At 48.7% G+C, this 17,160-nt stretch overlaps 1 long non-coding RNA gene across 1 annotated transcript; it reads right to left on the bottom strand.

The window, feature by feature from the left end:
- Positions 1-11,142: 11,142 nt before the first annotated feature.
- On the bottom strand, positions 11,143-11,714 carry LOC133506007 (uncharacterized). The gene is made up of 3 exons (XR_009796382.1): positions 11,653-11,714; positions 11,342-11,566; positions 11,143-11,246 (listed from the first exon to the last, which is right to left on the bottom strand). It is a non-coding gene; the product is annotated as an uncharacterized LOC133506007 (long non-coding RNA).
- Between the last annotated feature and the right edge of the window lie 5,446 nt (positions 11,715-17,160).

Here is a 17,160-nt window from a genome sequence, read left to right as displayed (position 1 = left end):
ACATGCCTGCGGAGTCTTGTCTCACTCGTTCTCTCTCTCTCTCTCACACACACACACATGTGGCTGACGAGATGCTCATAGAAATAAATTCACTCACCTGCAACATTGCTGCTTGGTGATTGTAAACATGGTCCTTGAAGAAGTATGTGTTTGGATCTTCTTCCTCACTGATTAGGAAACTCTCCTCACAACGACAAGCAGCACCATACAGAGGCACGTTTCTGAGGTCGTATATTTTTTGAAAATTTTCAAACCAGCCTCTGCTGGCCAAAAAGCCTCGTCCTCGAGGGGTGGAAGCACAATGCAGGGTCCAACAAGGAGAAAAGCGTCATGGAGGACATCCCAGTAGGTACCATAGTGTGCATGTAATTTGCTGCAAAAAGTGGTTGATTCCTCCCACTGGATGCCAAAAAGGATAAAAGTGCTTCCAAATAGGAGCCCATTCTTATTGATTTATTTGTGTGATGGAGCTGCAAATAAGCATTTGAACTCCTGTCAATCAGCTAGAATGCTGAACGTCAAAGACCTGTTAGTCTGCCTTTAAAAGTCCACCTCCTGAATCAGATGCACCTGTGTGAGGTTGTTAGGTAGACTCAAACTTGTAACATGGCCAAGCTCAAAGAGCTGTCCAAAGACACCAGAGACAAAATTGTATAACTCCATATGGCTGGAAAGGGCTATGGAGAAATTGCCAAGTAGCTTGTTTAATAAAATTCAAAAATAGAAGAAGCTAAACATGACGGTCAATCTCAATCAAAGTGGAGCCCCATGCAAGATATCACCTCGTGGGGTCTCAATAATCCTTTAGAAAGGTAAGGAATCAGCCCAGGACGACACGACAGGACTTGGTCAATAATCTGAAAAGAGCTGGGACCACCGTTTCCAAAGTGACTGTTGGTAATACACTAAGACATCATGGTTTGAAATCATGCTTGGCACGGAAGGTTCCTCTGCTTAAACCAGCACATGTCAAAGACCATCATGGGAGAAAGTTTTGTGGTCACATGAGACCAAAATGAAACTTTTTGTTCATAATTCCACTAACTGTTTGCAGGAAGACAAATGATGAGTTCCATCCCAAGAACACCCTCCCTACTGTGAAGCATGGAGGTGGTAGCATCATGCTTTGGGGGTGTTTTTCTGCCCATGGGACAGGACAACTGCACTATATTAAGAAGATGACCGCGGCAATGTATTGTGAGATTTTGGGGAACAACCTCTTTCCCTCAGTCAGAGCATTGAAGATGGGTCGTGGCTGGGTGTTTCAAGATGACAATGACCCGAAGCACATAACCAGGAAAACCATGTGGCTCCGTAAGAGACATAGCTGCGTCTTCAAATACTTAGTTTCTTCATTGTACATAATCAAAAAACGTCATCGCTTAAAAAAAAAAAAAAGTCACGAACACAACATTAAGATACAGTACATATGTGAGACACTCTGCATGAACGAGGTAATGTGCAAAACAAGGAAATGGGTGGGACAAGGGAACTTGCTTGGTGAGGCTTTGGTGATGCTCAATCAATAACCTCATGGGATAAAGCCACTTTTGCTCTCATTGGTCGATGTTGCACCAGGAACCAATCACGCACCTTGTATCGTGTCTTTCGGCAATAAGCCAATTTGGCTGTATTTTTATTTTTTTATTAATAAAGAAAAAAATGCGAAGCACTGAAGTCTCAAAAAGTGAAGCGCGAAGTAGCGAGGGAACCCTGTATATATTAATATATAATAAATATATATAAGCGGCGCTGTGCAGCAGCTTTAGAGCATTGGCCTCACAGTTCTGAGGACCGGGGTTCAAATCCCGGCCCTGCATGTGTCGAGTTTTCTCCTCCCTTGTCCCCAAAAACAAGCATTCATTCAAGACTCTAAATTGTCCTGAGGTGTGACTGTGAGTGCGACTGTTGTCTGTCTCCATGTGCCCTGGCAACCAGTTAAGGGTGTACCCTGCCTCCTGCCCTATGACAGCTGGGATAGGCTCCTGGAGGCGATCCTTGTGAGGATATGAGGCTCAGAAAATGGATGGATGGATATGAATATATATATATAATATATATATATAATATATATATATATATATAATTGCAGAAAATAACCTCGACCCAGACAATTGTAATCAACAAATTGTAAATGGACTACGCTTATATTGCACTTTACATGTGCTGTATGGTGCTCAAAATGCTTTACCGTGTATCACATTCACTCGTTCATTCACTCACTGCCAGGCCCATAAGGTAATTAAGGTACAGTGTCGCTCCAAGGTCACTTAGAAAACAGATGGTTGGAGTTGAATTCGTTTAAGTGATCTTTTTGTCACTGGATGATCATCTCTATCAACTGACAATCTGGAGGGTGGACCCCACCTTGGGATAAGATGTACAGATAATGGATGTGGAAGCACCTTCTTACAAATGAAACATTTAAGGCACCCAGGTACACAAATGGACAATTGGGCTTTATTTGTCCTGATTTTTTTTTTCCCCCCTCTGTGCCCAGCAGAGTATTGGTAAACATATCCACGACTGTCGTTTTGTGTTGTCACTGTGTTCAGTTTAATTCACACTGAAGCCCCATCTCACTATCAACATTGGCCTAGTTTTCTGGCAGAATGACTGCGGAACCAATCTTTTCTTTCTGGGCTTTTACTACGAGACAGAAAAATCCATACAAGGAGAGCAAAAGGTAGAAGTCCCCCACCCCAGTCTGTCCGGTGGCCGTCCACACCAGCCAAAGCGAGAAGCTTGGCACGCAGCACCTGTTCAACTGCCCAGCGCTCCTTACTACACTCACGGCAGAAGATCTATGGCGGCGACCGACCAAGGCAGCCGCTTTCCTTCGGCTATAACACTTTTGCACGATTGTCTACGTCGATGCGGCAACACTGTCACGCTGGCTATCACAACAACAACATGTGCTTGGCAGAGCAGTTCAGGAGGTCGGCTAGGATGCCAAGTAACATGGTCCTTTTGGACCACTCAAGTGGATGTCCACAAGGATAGTCGCAATGGCAAAGCAGGATCTAAACAGGAACAGGTAAATGCTGCGGGCAAAACACCGCTGAGGCAGGAGCGAGAGGTGGTGGCTGCTGCTGGGTGAGAACTGCTGAGGCAAGGGCAGCTGTTCGACTACCGCTGAGACGTGGGTGATATTCAGCGGCGGCTGTTGGTCAGGCACCGCTGAGTTATAAGCAAGAGGCTGCTGTGGATCAGGCACCGCCGAGACATGAGTGAGAGGTGGCTCAAGGTCAGTCACCGCTGGGACATGAGCAAAAGACGGCTAGGCGTCAGGCACCGCCGAGGCCTCAGAATGAGGCAGCTGTTCCGGTTCCCGCAGAAGCGAGCACATGAGAAGACTGGTTACATGGCACTGTCGGAGCGCACAAAAAAGGTGTGGCCGGCCAGCCACAAAATAGGTGTAGGTGACGGCATAGGCCAGTCCCCACCGCTGGAGCAAGAGCAAGGGAGCAGCTGCTGGTCGGAACACTCCATAACAGAAGCGAGAGGCAGTGGCCATAAATTGTGTGACTCTGCTGGAGAGTGTAGGGCATCGCCAAAGCATGAGCAGAAAAGACAGCCACGGGTTGAACGTCACCGCTGAAGAGCACGTGTGAGGGTTGGTTACCGCACACCCGGCCAATGAAACAGCAAGAGGTGAACACCACGGACCTGGCATCGGCGGAACAAAAACAAGAGGCGCCGGCCTGTTGATTAATCCCCTCTCCTGGGCCAGGTCCATGAGAACCGAAAACTGCGAGGCCAAAGAAGCCTGTCGCTCTCTAAGGTGGACACAAAGGGCAGGAATTTTTCCGTACCGCTACCCTCGGAGGGCACATTTACTAGGCAAAAGTCTGCTGGGTCCGTGTCTGGCCAGTTTGTTCTGTCACGAACATAGGACATGGGGTAGGACCCAAATGCGAGACTCTGAGGCAGTGACATGGTTTTTGAGGGAACTTTAATCCAGGCAGAAGTCATACACAGGTAAGCAGTCCAACAAAGGCACAAAAATACGTGGCAAAAGGGATGGTCCAAAAACATGAAAAATGAGATCGGATAACTACTCAGCAAAAATAAGACTGAACTTGACTGGGCTGTGGTGGCACATAAGGGCAGTGGCAACGAGGCAAATACACTACAAGAAGCTCATATACTCGTGCAAACGCATGCAGTCTCAAAGAACTGGCAACTAGTAACGCAACACACAAGGCTTAAATACATGGCATAATTAGAGCCAATGAAGCGTAGGGGAGGCCTGGCCACGCCCCTGACAAAAGATAAATAACTGCATGAGCCAAAATTTTCTTCAACTAAACCACAACAAAACAGATAATTGTTTTTGGCAAGTAGAAAAAAATATGCTTGTTGTTTATAAATCCCTGGACTTGCTATCTTTAAAAACCAAAAACTAAGTCCGAAACCTTGGTGTTCTGGTAGATTCTGACTTGACTTTCAACAGTCACATCAACTCAATTTCTAAAACTGTCTCTTACCATCAAAAGAACATATCTAGAGTGAAGGCTTGCATATATAAGACAGACCAGGAAATACCCATCATGCTTTTATCTCATGTAGACATGACTATTGTAATGATCTTCTGACCGGACTCACCACAAAGAGCATTGAACAGCTACAGCTAATTCAGAATGCTGCAGCTCAGGTTCTGACAAGAACAAACAGAACAGAACATATAGCTCCATTTGTAACGGCTTTACACTGGCTTTTAGAATAAATTTGAAAGTTCTCCTACGTGTCTATACTTCACTAAAGGGTTTAGATCCTGAATACGTTACAGAAATCCTAATGCAATACAAATTTAGAAGGTCTCTGAGATTAATTGACTCAGGTCAAATACTGAAGTGCAGAATCCAAAGCAAATGGTGAAGCAGCATTGAGCTAATATGTTGCACAAAAATTGAGTACGTTCCCATTAGTGGTGATGTCAGCACAAAGTGAGAACGTTTTAAAATCCAGGTTAAAAACCTGTTTATTTTCTCATGCATTTTAGCGTACTTCCAATGTTGAATATTTATTGCACTGAACGCTGTTTTAACTGAACTTTTTATTTTAAAGTTTTTTTTTCTTTGTATTTGAATGCTTTTAATCATGTAAAGCAGTGGTCCCGAAACTTTTTATCACTGTGGACCGGTCAAAGGTTGATAATTGTACTGTGGATTCCGGGGTGCGTTATATATCGATTGTTTATATTGTGAATATTATAAAAAAAAAACATGATTATAATTAATTAAATAATAATGGGCGGCATGGTGGCGCAGCAGGAAAGCGTTGGCCTCACAGTTCTTAGGAACTCGGTTCAATCCCAGCCCTCCCTGTGTGGAGTTTGCATGTTCTCCCCGTTCCTGCGTGGATTTCCTCCAGGCACTCCGGTTTCCTCCCACATCTCAAAAAACATGCATTAATTGGAGTCTAATTACCCCTAGTTGTGATTGTGAGTGCGGCTGTTTTTCTCTATGTGCCCTGCGATTGGCTGGCAACCAGTTCAAGGTGTCCCCTGCCTCCTGGCTGTTGACAGTTGGGGTAGGCTCCATGACTCCTGCGACCCTTGTGAGGATAAGCGGTTAAGAAAATGGGTGGATGAAATAAATTTGTCAGTTGAACCCCTCCCCTCTGGGTCCTCTCCTTCTATTCGCGACCGCAACTCTAATGCTCTTTGACTCTGTTCGGTATAGTAATGTGTAAACATGCCTTCAAAAAAAGATACAGATATGCCACAAAAATGAATATAAAGTGCAGGAAACTTTTAACCCACCATAACACAATCAATGGGAGCCCTGAGGTTGTTTCTCTCCAATAAAATGGTTCCAACTGAGGGTAATGGCACCCAAAGTGTGTTGCTTATGTCCACTCTATTCTGTTGTCGGCTGAACAGTCTGCTTAGGCGGCCGGGGAGGCCATTAGTGTCATGATCCTGCCGCTCCAGCCCGGGCTGTGCGGGTGCCCGGGCGCTCGCGCTAATTGGGAGGCACACACCTGCGCCTCATGCAGGCTGATTATCCCGTGTGTGTGTGTGTATATATAGGACCCCGATGACGACTGGTGCTCGGCCAGATCGTTGAGGTTCATGTCCCGTTCCAGCATTCTCTTATCCATGATTGTCAACCCGTGTGTACCGACCTTCGCCTGTTCTCCGACCGACCCCATAAGCCTGACTCCTTTGAGACTTCTGCCTGCCTTGATCCATCTCCCGTGTACCGACTCCTGCCTGCCCGCTCACCTGCTCTCTTCGCCCGACGTCCCAACTACCGCTGCTGCACCGGACTGCCTGCCCGATCCCCGACCATTTAATAATAACCGTTTTTCCCCGAACTACCTTGCATCTGACGAATCCTGCATTTGGGTCCTACCTTCGTTCCGATGGGTCGTGACAGAACGATCTGGCCAAAACAGAACCCAGCGGGAAAGACCCGGCGTCGCCGGGACCGACGCAAGGTAGACCGACTGCCAGAGGACCAAGCCTGTCCGATCCGGGTAGGCTCCATGACTTCATATGCTCCGCCGGCGAGCTACGAATACATCCTGACCACGACCCGTCCGGCACAGCATATTCTTCTGGACTCTGACTTTTCGGACTATGAGCAGAACCTTGATTTGTATGACCGGCTTCCTGAGTACGACTGATTATTTTGATTATAAATCTCTTCGCCCGGTCTTCAATCCCGGCCAGTTTGTTTCACCTCCCCGCGTTTCCAGCACCCCAGCGTCTTCGCCCGGTAGGTCCGAGTACACCAACCTGTTTGTGGGAACCCGCTTGGCCATCTACCCGGGACCTCCGCGTGGTGGCCAGAGGAGACGCCCCGGCCGGGCGCTCCCTTGTGCCTCCCGCTGCACGGCAACTAAGACACCGTCCTCCCACTCCTCGCCGGCAACGGCGAAACCGGCAGTCCCGCAGCTGGTGGCGAACCTTCCAGCCCAGAGGAGGAGGAGCCACCAAATCACGAGGTGTTCTGCCGCGAAATGCAGGCAGAGATAGAGCGGCAGAGCGCCGAATTGACAGCTCTCACGGCCCAGGTTCAGCAAGGATTGAAGAACCAGCCGAGCTATGCTGACGTCGCAACTGCGACGGACTCGCTGCTGAGGCAGATTCACGCTGCAGTGGGAACGGACCCGCCACCTCACCAAGCACACGTTGCAGTGGAAACGGATCCGCCACCGTGCCACGCCCACGTTACAGTTTCGACGGACTCGTTACGGACTCATGCTCACGGGGCAGTTGGAACTGACCCGCTCCCAAGACACGCCCACGTGTCAGTTTCGACTGACTCTTTGCCTACTCTCGTTCACATCACCGTGGAAACCGTAGATCCATCTCCTCGGCATTCCCACGTAGCTGTGGAAACGGATCCGCCTCCTCGCCATTCCCACGTCGGAAGTTTTGGCTGTTCCGAGCAGAGCTCAAGTGGCAGTGGAGACCGATCCGCCGCCGCCTCACATTGCTGTCCAGGCGGTGGCGACGTTTTCGCAGCCGTTTCTCGTCCGTGCCCAGGAGTACCGGTGGCGACCGGCCCGCGGTCGCGCCCCGTTCCTGCTCGCCCATATGTTCCCGTCCAGGAGGTGGCGATGGTACCGCCGCCTTCTCATGTTGCTGTCCAGGAGGAGGTGGCAATGGTGGCACTGCCGCCGCCTTCTCACGCTGCTGTCCAGGAGGAGGTGGTGCTGCCGCCGCCTTCTAGCGTTCCCGTCCAGGAGGTGGCGATGGTGTCGCTGCCTCATGTTGCCGTCCAGAGGTGGCGATGACTCCACTGCCTTCTCACGTTCGTGTCCACGAGGAGGTGGAGTTGGAGGAGGTCGCGATGTCACCGCCGCCTTCTCACGTTCCTGTCCAGGAGGTGGCGATAGTTCCCCAGCCGCCTCACGTTGCCGTCCAGGAGGTGGTGATGGCTCCGCTGCCTTCTCACGTTCCCGTACAGGAGGAGGTCGCGATGTCTCCGCCGCCTTCTCACGTTCCTGTCCAGGAGATGGCGACAGTTCCCCAGCCGCTTCACGTTCCTGTCCAGGAGTACCAGCGGCGACCGGCCCGCGGCCGTCCCATGCCGCTGTCTCGACAGCGACAGGAGCTGGGGAATTCTGTTGAGTCACCCCGGAGCTGGAGAGACTGATGGGGATGGCTGTGATGGTGATGGTGGCGGTCATGGCTCTGGTCCTTCTCTCCATCATCCTCTTCACTCCTGATGGCTCTCAGCCGCTTCATGAACTGGCCTTGTTGGTGACCAATCCACGGCTGCCTCCTTACCAAGCCTCGGTGGTGACCAATCCCTGGTCGTCTCGCAACCACGGCGTGGGAGGTTCTCGTCCGGAGCAGTTGCCTGCCTCGGTCTGGTTCCTGCTTCGCCGTTTGGTTCCTCACCGAGGTCGTCCACCCGAATCGCCCCGTGGCATCCTGGTGCTTGGCGTCCGGGTCGTCCTCTTGACCTGTCCACCCGGACGCCTCGCGTTTGGTGGCCTAGACGGCCACCAGACTGGGGTTTGGGCATCTCTGAAAGAAATCTTTGAAACGGCTCTCATAATTCCAAAACACTGGCGAGTGATTTCCCTCTGGATAACCATCTTATTTCTGTGTATAAAAGAAGCAGTGTGTGCTTTACGTCCATCTCCGCAAAGAGATCAGAGTTAAAGTGCGTGTGCTCTTTTAACTTTGACAATACCTTTCAAAACACTGTTCAATTACATTACAATTGAATAACATTTTTCAGCTTGCTAGCTTTTCTCTGTGAATGACAATGCGTAGTCACACCTCGGTGCAACCTCTTTGATTAGAGCACTTAAACCAGAAAGCTGTCCTGTCATGGCAGCAGCTCTGTCTGTGAATATGCCGACACAAAAGGACCATTTCAGTTCATCTGATATACAGTGAAGGATTTATTTGTGTGATACAGCTGCAAATAAGTATTTGAACACCTTAGAAAACCAATGTTGATATTAGGTAGAGTAGCCTTTGTTACAGAGGTCAAATGTTTCCTGTAGTTGTTTGCCAGGTTTGCACACACTGCAGGAGGGATTTTGGCCCACTTGTCCACACAAATCTTCTCTAGATCAGACAGGTTTCTGGGCTGTCGCTGAGAAATACAGAGTTTCAGCTCCCTCCAAAAAGTTTCTATTGGGTTTATGTCTGGAGACTGGTTAGGCCATGCCAGCAGAACATATGCTTCATACGGAGTCACTCCTTGGTTTTCCCTGCTGCATGCTTTGGGTCATTGCCATGTTGAAAGACCCACCCACGACCCATCTTCAATGCTCTGACTGAGGGAAAGAGGTAGTTCCCCAAAATCTCACAATACATGGCCGCTGTCATCCTCTCCTTAATACAGTGCAATCGTCCTGTCCCATGTGCAGAAAAACACACCGAAAGTGTGATGCTACCACTCCCATGCTTCACATTAGGGATGGTGTTCTTGGGATGGAACTCCTCATTCGTTTTCCTCCAAACACGATTAGTGGAATTATCACCAAAAAGTTTCATTTTGGTCTCATGTGACCACAAAACTTTCTCCCATGATGGTCTTTGACATGTGCTGGTTTAAGCAGAGGAACCTTCCGTGCCAAGCATGATTTCAAACCATGATGTCTTAGTGTATTACCAACAGTCACTTTGGAAACGGTGGTCCCAGCTCTTTTCAGATTATTGACCAAGTCCTGTCGTGTAGTTCTGGGCTGATTCCTCACCTTTCTAAGGATCATTGAGACCCCACGAGGTGATATCTTGTATGGGTATCCACTCTGATTGAAATTGACCGTCATGTTTAGCTTCTTCCAGTTTATAATGATTGTTCCAACAGTGGACCTTTTTTCACCAAGCTGCTTGGCAATTTCTCCATAGCCCTTTCCAGCCATGTGGAGTTGTACAATTTTGTCACTGGTGTCTTTGGGTAGCTCTTTGATCTTGGCCATTTTACAAGTTTTAGTCTTACTGATTGTATGTATGGGGTGGACAAGTGTCTTTATGCAGCTAACGACCTCACACAGGTGCATCTGATTCAGGATAATACATAGAGTGGAGGTGGATTTTTAAAGGCCGGCTAACTGGTCTTTGAGGGTCAGAAATGTAGCTGATAGACAGGTGTTCAAATACTTATTTGCAGCTATATCACAAATAAATGTTTAAAAAAAATCATACATTGTAATTTCTGGATTTTTCTTTTTAGATTATCTCTCTCACAGTGGACATGCACCTACGATAAAAAATTTTAGACCCCTCAATGATTTCTAAGTGGGAGAGCATGCAATATAGCAGGGTGTTCAAATACTTATTTTCTTCAATGGATAACCATCCAGCGACTTGAACAGTTATGCGGCTGTGGTGTTGCTTGACAAGAAATTACTTCCTAACCATCAGAGTCTTCCCTGCACTTTTTTTCAAGAACTCTCGCCAATTTGCTGACTTTTTTTCCCGGAGTTACTCGTCAGCTCTCTCTACAAAACGTCTACAAGGTGCACTATGGCTCGCGAGCCGGTACACAAGTTCAACTGCGAAAGAGGGGACACTGATTGGCACTTCCGTCGATTCATTTCCCAAATCTACTCTCCCTAGCCAACAAAATGGATGAATTTCATCTTCTGATCAAGACCTGCAAAGATTAACCCCAACCTAACCCTTGTCCCAAGAATGATGGAAACAATGATCTGATTTTTTTTTTGCATAATTGACAAAACATTTTCAACTTAACCATATTTATCTGATCTGTGTGTGTGATTGTTCTGTCCAAGATGTCTGTCCATTGACACTGCCAGTCGTGAAGAATCGAAACCTTTCTCAACAGATTTCCCATGATTAAGGATGAGCAGAAAGGTATTCATCCAGCCAAATTAACTTCATCATTCACCAATAGTTGATAATGACGTTTGTCCAGCTTACCGGATTTATCCAGTATTTTCCTCAGACTCCAGATCCAAGAGTATAGCTTCGTTTGTGTGTTTGACATTCTCGCGAGCCACAGAAAGATTACAAAGTTTCAGCATGAAGTGAATACTTGGCAAAAAGCATTTGTTGCAGAGTAATAGTATGACGCTATAAAAATGCCTGCCAAAATTATAATCCTTCCCTATTTCTAATCACTGATGATGCTTCTGTCTAAGGTGGTTTACTTCACAACCAAGACTATTTTTTTCAGTATACTTTTTCAACACACAGTTGAGAAGGTATAAGATGGTCAGTTTAATACAAAGCGTAACATCTAGGGACACCCATGTTGATAGGGGTTCCTCCCAACTGAGGGTCTCCAGGTCTTCATCACCTACCCGTAAAGAAGTAAGCAATGGTGAAGATTGAACCAGTGAAGACTGCGTAACTTGATCTTTAGGAGAGGTAAGTTTCAGGAGGTTTAGTTACCTCTTTGTCACAGACTGTTGATGTAGAAGGATAAGCTTGGGTTGGCTCGTCAGCAGGCATATCTGGAGAGGTCAGCTCCTCTGTGGTTACAGCTGCAGTAAGGAAATCTTGAAAAAGTCTCCTCAGTGCCATCAACAGCGGAGCTACGGAAAGCCTGAGAAGCCTCGTCAGCGCCATCAAAAGCCAGAGAAAGGAAAGCCCGAGTACGCTCATCAGAGTCATCACCTGTCGGGATAAGGAGAGCTTGGTTAGCTTCTTCATCGCAGGACTGAAGTTTATAATTATACGATCGTTATAAGTAGTTTGAGTACTTGTAGAGATTCTCATGTGCAGCATTTCCGCAGAACACTCCAGGATGTACTCTCGGCTGAAGGGTTGCCACACAGTTGCCAAACGTCACTGAGTGCGTCTAGGTTCCTTCATTGTTGTTCTCACAATTCTACATGGTCTCAGCCAGAGTTTCTGGGATTGTCTCTGTGTTATAAGATAAATGCTGTGTTTTTTTATCAGACACGAAACAAGGGAGTAGTCGGAGTGGTGGAGTTATGGAAAAGATAATACCTTCCTGATGCTCACAATGTTCATCCATTGGAGACTGGTTGTAAATGGATGTTAATTTCTTCTGAGACCGAGTCTATTTTGTCAGACCACTCAGTCCGCGGTAGGTTGAGCATGTTGATAACACACCCCACTGGCTATTGAACGATGATGCACACACACACACCTTCTCATTGCTCCTGTTACGGACTTTATTTTTACGATGTCATTTTCGAAGGGCGTTTATCTCATCTGCTAGCGGAGTGAAATGTGTCGCGGCATTTTCGAACTGTTTATGGAAAATACGACACCGACATTCCGCCGAAAAGCAAGCTGAGAATGAGAAAAGTTAACAAAGTAAAATCCCAACCAGCCGCACAAAAGGCACTTTTCACAACAATATAGTTCAACAGCAAAAGCCGCCACAGAAGCATCGTTCTGGGTTCGTCACATCATCGTTAATAAGAAGTCCTTCTAAGACCATTTTTTGAAATAAGGCGGAAATATTATCTTCAATAAAATCTCTGCAGATGTAAAGGAGTACATTTACAATGGCGCTGTGAAACCATGGCTGATGTGTGGAAGCACATCGGAGATTGTGAGTATTTCTCACTACAGTTGGATGAATCCACTGACATGATTGACAGCTCAGGTGTGCATTTGCATTCGTATGGCGTTTAGTGATCAACGTGAAGACGGAGGCTCAATTTGCCCTCCACGGGATCTCGGATAATACCAGCCCTCGGGAGCTCAACAGCGGCCAGAGCAGTGAGTTTCATCACATCTTCCCAGGCCTGAGATTAATATGCTGGGCTCAAGGCTCACGTCCTCAAGGTTTTCGAGCTTTCTAAGCGAGAGCGAGCCAGACGTCTTTTGGCGATTAATGGACTGGGGGACAGCAAACCTTCTGAACACATGGAAATGATGCTAAACTTGCTGGGCGCGGAGGAGCCCAAATTCCTTTTCATGGAACTGTTTCTCAGACACATACCGCCGCATGTTCACATAGCGCTCACTCACACTTCTATCACTGAACCCCGTACCCTGGCTGAGGAGGCCGACCGTTTCTTCCTGGCCACCCAGTGCTTTTCCCCTAAGGTGCTGCCCCCGGCGCGCAGTTACTTGTCCCCGGGCGCGGGGGTGCCATCCAGTAGGGGCTCGTCGCCACCGACGGCTGCGGTGCCACAGACTTGTGGCACTTCCGCGCCCGTTTTGGCACGAAAAGCGAAGCGGTGCCGCGCCCCTTGCAATTACGACGCGTCGTGAAAGGCCAAAGCCGCACTCCGTAGCGGCCGTGAGCGTGGGCGGGAAGAACCAGCTACTCTTCGTCACGGACACCCTTTCTGGGCGCAAATTCCTTTACGACACTTGCGCCCAAAGGAGCGTCCTGACCGCCACTGCGGATGACGTCGCTGGCGGGACTCAGGGGCCACCCCTACTGTCTGCTAATGGCTCCCCTATCCGCACGAATGGCATAAAGACTGTGGACTTATGTTTCGTGGGTCGGTCCTTTACATGGGAATTTGTCACTGCAGATGTCTTGTTCTCTCTCGTCGGCGCTGATTTTTTTTTTTTTTTTTTTTTTTGTGCCCACGGGTTGCTTGAAATTTTTTTGATGTAAGGAAGTTACACAACTTTTCAAAACACAATAGACAAATTCAAGTGGACATCTTTTTTGCCATTATTTGGTTTGTTTATTTTGCTAAACTTAAATTTGTTTTGGCTATGTTTTACATTATTTGAATGTCTTGAACATAATTCATGTGTTCAGGAGATTTTTTTACCCTCATTTGATATAATAGCACCATTTTTATATTAACATTTTTGTTTGACAGAAAATTGCGATTTAGATGTTGTTGTACAAAGATGATGAGATTTAGATGATTTTGCACCAAAAGATGACACATTAGTTGGCAAAATTTTTGCACTATTAAAGTTTGATTTCTGAAAATCTCATATTTTATTTCACGACTCATCAGCTCCCCTCCTCGAGCTGTCACCTTATTGTGGTAGAGGGGTTTGTGTGTCTAAATGATCCTAGGAGCTAAGTTGGTAGGGTCACCCATGGCAAACAAGTCCTAGGTGAGGGACCAGACAAGATACGACTCCAAAACCCCTGATGATGACTACAAAAATTGGATCTAGGTTTCCCTTGCCCAGACACGGGTCACCGGCCCCCCTCTGGAGGTGGGGCTGCCATGGGGCTCAGCCCAAAAGGGTAACGTGGGTCCCTCTTCCCATGGGCTCACCACCTGTGAGAGGGGCCATAGGGGTCAGGTGCAATGTGAGTTGGCCGGTTGCCAAAGGCGGGGACCTTGGCGATCCAATACCCGGCTACAGAAACTAGCTCTAGGGACATGTCACCTCTTTGGCAAGAAAAGAGCCCGAGTTGGTGCGTGAGGTGGAGAAGTTCCGACTAATTATAGTCGGACTCACCTCTACACACCACTTAGGCTCTGACACCACTCCTCTTGAGAGGGGTTGGACTTGGTTCCACTCTGGAGTTGCCCACGGAGAGAGACGCGGAGCAGGTGTGGTTATACTTAGTGCCCCCCGGGTTGGGCCTTGTACGTTGGGGTTTACCCCAGTGGATGAGAGGGTAGCTTCCCTCCGCCTGCACGCAGGGGGACAGGTCCTGACTGTTGCTTGTGCTTATGCACCAAACACCAGTGCAGAGTACCCACCCTTATTGGACTCTAGAGGGAGTGCTGGAGAGTGCCCCTCTGGCGACTCCATCTTTTTGCTGGGGGACTTCAATGCCCGCGTGGGCAATTACAGTGAGACCTGGAAGGGCGTAATTGTGAAGAATGGGACCCCCGATCAGAACTCAAGTGGTGTTCTGTTACTGGACTTCTGTGCTCATCACGGATTGTCCATAACAAACACAATGTTCAAGCATAAGGTTGTTCACATGTCCACTTAGCATCAGGACACCCTAGGTCACAGTTCGATGATTGACTTTGTGGTCGTGTCATCATACTTGCAACTGCATGTCTTGGACACTAGGGTGAAGAGCGTGGCGGAGCTGTCAACTGATCAACACCTGGTGGTGAATTGGCTCCAATGTTGGGTAAGATGCCAGTCAAACGTGGCAGACCCAAACGTATTGTGAGGGTCTGCTGGGAACGGCTGGCAGATTCCCTTGTCAGAAGGAATTTCAACTCCCACCTCCAAAAGAACTTTGCTCACGTCCCGGAGGAGGCCGGGGACATTGAGTCCGAATGGTTGATGTTCCGCGGCCGACCGGAGCTGTGGCTGTAAGGTGGTCGGTTCCTGTTGTGGCGGCAACCCACAAACATGTTGGTGGACACCAACAATGAGGGATGGTGTCAAACTGAAGAATGAGCCCTATCGGGCATTTCTGGCCTGTGGGACTCCAAAGGCAGCTGATAGGTATCGGCTGACCAAGCGGAATGCAGCTTGGGTGGTTGCTGAGGCAAAAACCCGGGCATGGGAGGAGTTCGGTGAGGCCATGGAGGACGACTTCAGGACTGCTTCAAGGAAATTCTGGTCCACCATCCGGCGCCTCGGGAGGGGGAAGGAGTGCACCGTCAACACTGTGTGTTGTGGGAATTAATGCTGCTGACCTCAACTCAGGATGTTGTGAGTCAGTGGGGAGACAACTTCGAAGACCTCCTCAATCCCACCAACACCCCTTCCCACAAGGAAGCTGAGTCTGGGTGCTCTGAGGCGCACTTTTCTATCTCTGGGGTTGAGGTCACCGAGGTGGTAAAAAAGCTACTTGGGGGCAAGGCCCCGGGGTGGATGAGATTCGCCCGGAGTTCCTAAAGGCTCTGGATGTTTTGGGGCTGTCCTGTTTGACACGCCTATGCAACATCGCATGGACATTGAGGACAGTGCCTCTGGATTGCCAGACTGGGGTGGTGGTCCCCCTTTTCAAGAAGGGTGACCGGAGGGTGTGTTCCAACTATTGAGGGATCACACTCCTCAGCTTCCCTGGTAAGGTCTACTCAGGGGTTCTGGAGAGGAGGGTCTGTCGGGAAGTCGAGTCTTGGATTCAGGAGGAGCAATGTTTTTTTTTCCTGGCCATGGAATATTGGACCAGCTCTACACCCTCAGCACGATCCTCGAGGGTTCATGGGAGTTTGCCCAACCAGTCTACATGTGTTTTGTGGACTTGGAGAAGGCATTCGACCGTGTCCCTCGGGGAGTCCTGTGGGGGGTTCTTTGGGAGTATGGGGTACCAAATCCCCTGATATGAGCTGTTCGCTCCCTGTATGACCGCTGTCAGAGTTGGTCCGCATTGCCGGCAATAAGTTGGACTCGTTTCCGGTTAGAGTTGGACTCCGCCAAGGCTGCCCTTGGTCACCGATTTTGTTTATAACTTTTATGGACAGAATTTCTAGGCGCATCCGAGGTGTAGAGGGTGTCCAGTTTGGTGGCCTCAGCATCTCATCTCTGCTCTTTGCAGATGATGTGGTTCTCTTGGCTTCATCAAGCCGTGGTCTCCAGCTCTCATTGGAGTGATTCACAGCCGAGTGTGAAGCAGCTGGGATGAGAATAAACACATCCATTCCGAGACTATGGTCCTCAGAGGGAAAAGGGTTGCGTGCCCTCTCCGAGTCGGGAATGAGATCCTTCCCCAAGTGGAGGAGTTGAAGTATCTTGGGGTCTTGCTCAAATATCTTGGGGTCTTGTTCACGAGTGAGGGAAGAAGGGATCGGGAGATTGACAGACGGATCGGTGCAGCGTCTGCACTGATGCGAACTTTGTATCGGTCCGTTGTGGTAAAGAGGGAGCTAAGTCGAAATGCAAAGCTCTCAATTTACCAGTCAATCTACGTTCCTACCCTCACCTATGGGCATGAGCTGTTGGTCATGACCGAAAGAACATTATCCTGGAAACAAGCGGCCGAAATGAGTTTCCTCCGCAGAGTGTCCGGACTATCCCTTAGAGATAGGGTGAAAAGCTCGGTCATCGTTGAGAGGTCAGTGGCGAACCGCTACTCCTGCGCATTGAGAGGAGCCAGATGAGGTGGCTGGGGCATCTGATTTGGATGCCTCCTGGATGCCTCCCCGGTGAAGTGTTCCGGGCATCTCCCACTGGAAAGAGACCCCGTGGACGACCCAGGAGACATTGGAGAGACTATGTCTCTCGGCTCGCTTGGGAACGTCTTGGGATCCCTTCGGAAGAGCTGGAAGAAGTGGCTGGGGAAAGGGAAGTCTGGGTATCCCTGCTGAAGCTACTTCCCCTGCGACCCGACCCGGAAAAGCAGTAGATAATGGATGGATGGATGGATGGATGGACTCATCAGCTTCCAT

Source organism: Syngnathoides biaculeatus, chromosome 9 (assembly GCF_019802595.1).
Source record: "Syngnathoides biaculeatus isolate LvHL_M chromosome 9, ASM1980259v1, whole genome shotgun sequence".
Classification (NCBI taxonomy): domain Eukaryota; kingdom Metazoa; phylum Chordata; class Actinopteri; order Syngnathiformes; family Syngnathidae; genus Syngnathoides; species Syngnathoides biaculeatus.
The sequence above is the reverse complement of the archived record's forward strand: the minus strand, read 5'-3'. Positions and strand labels throughout refer to the sequence as shown.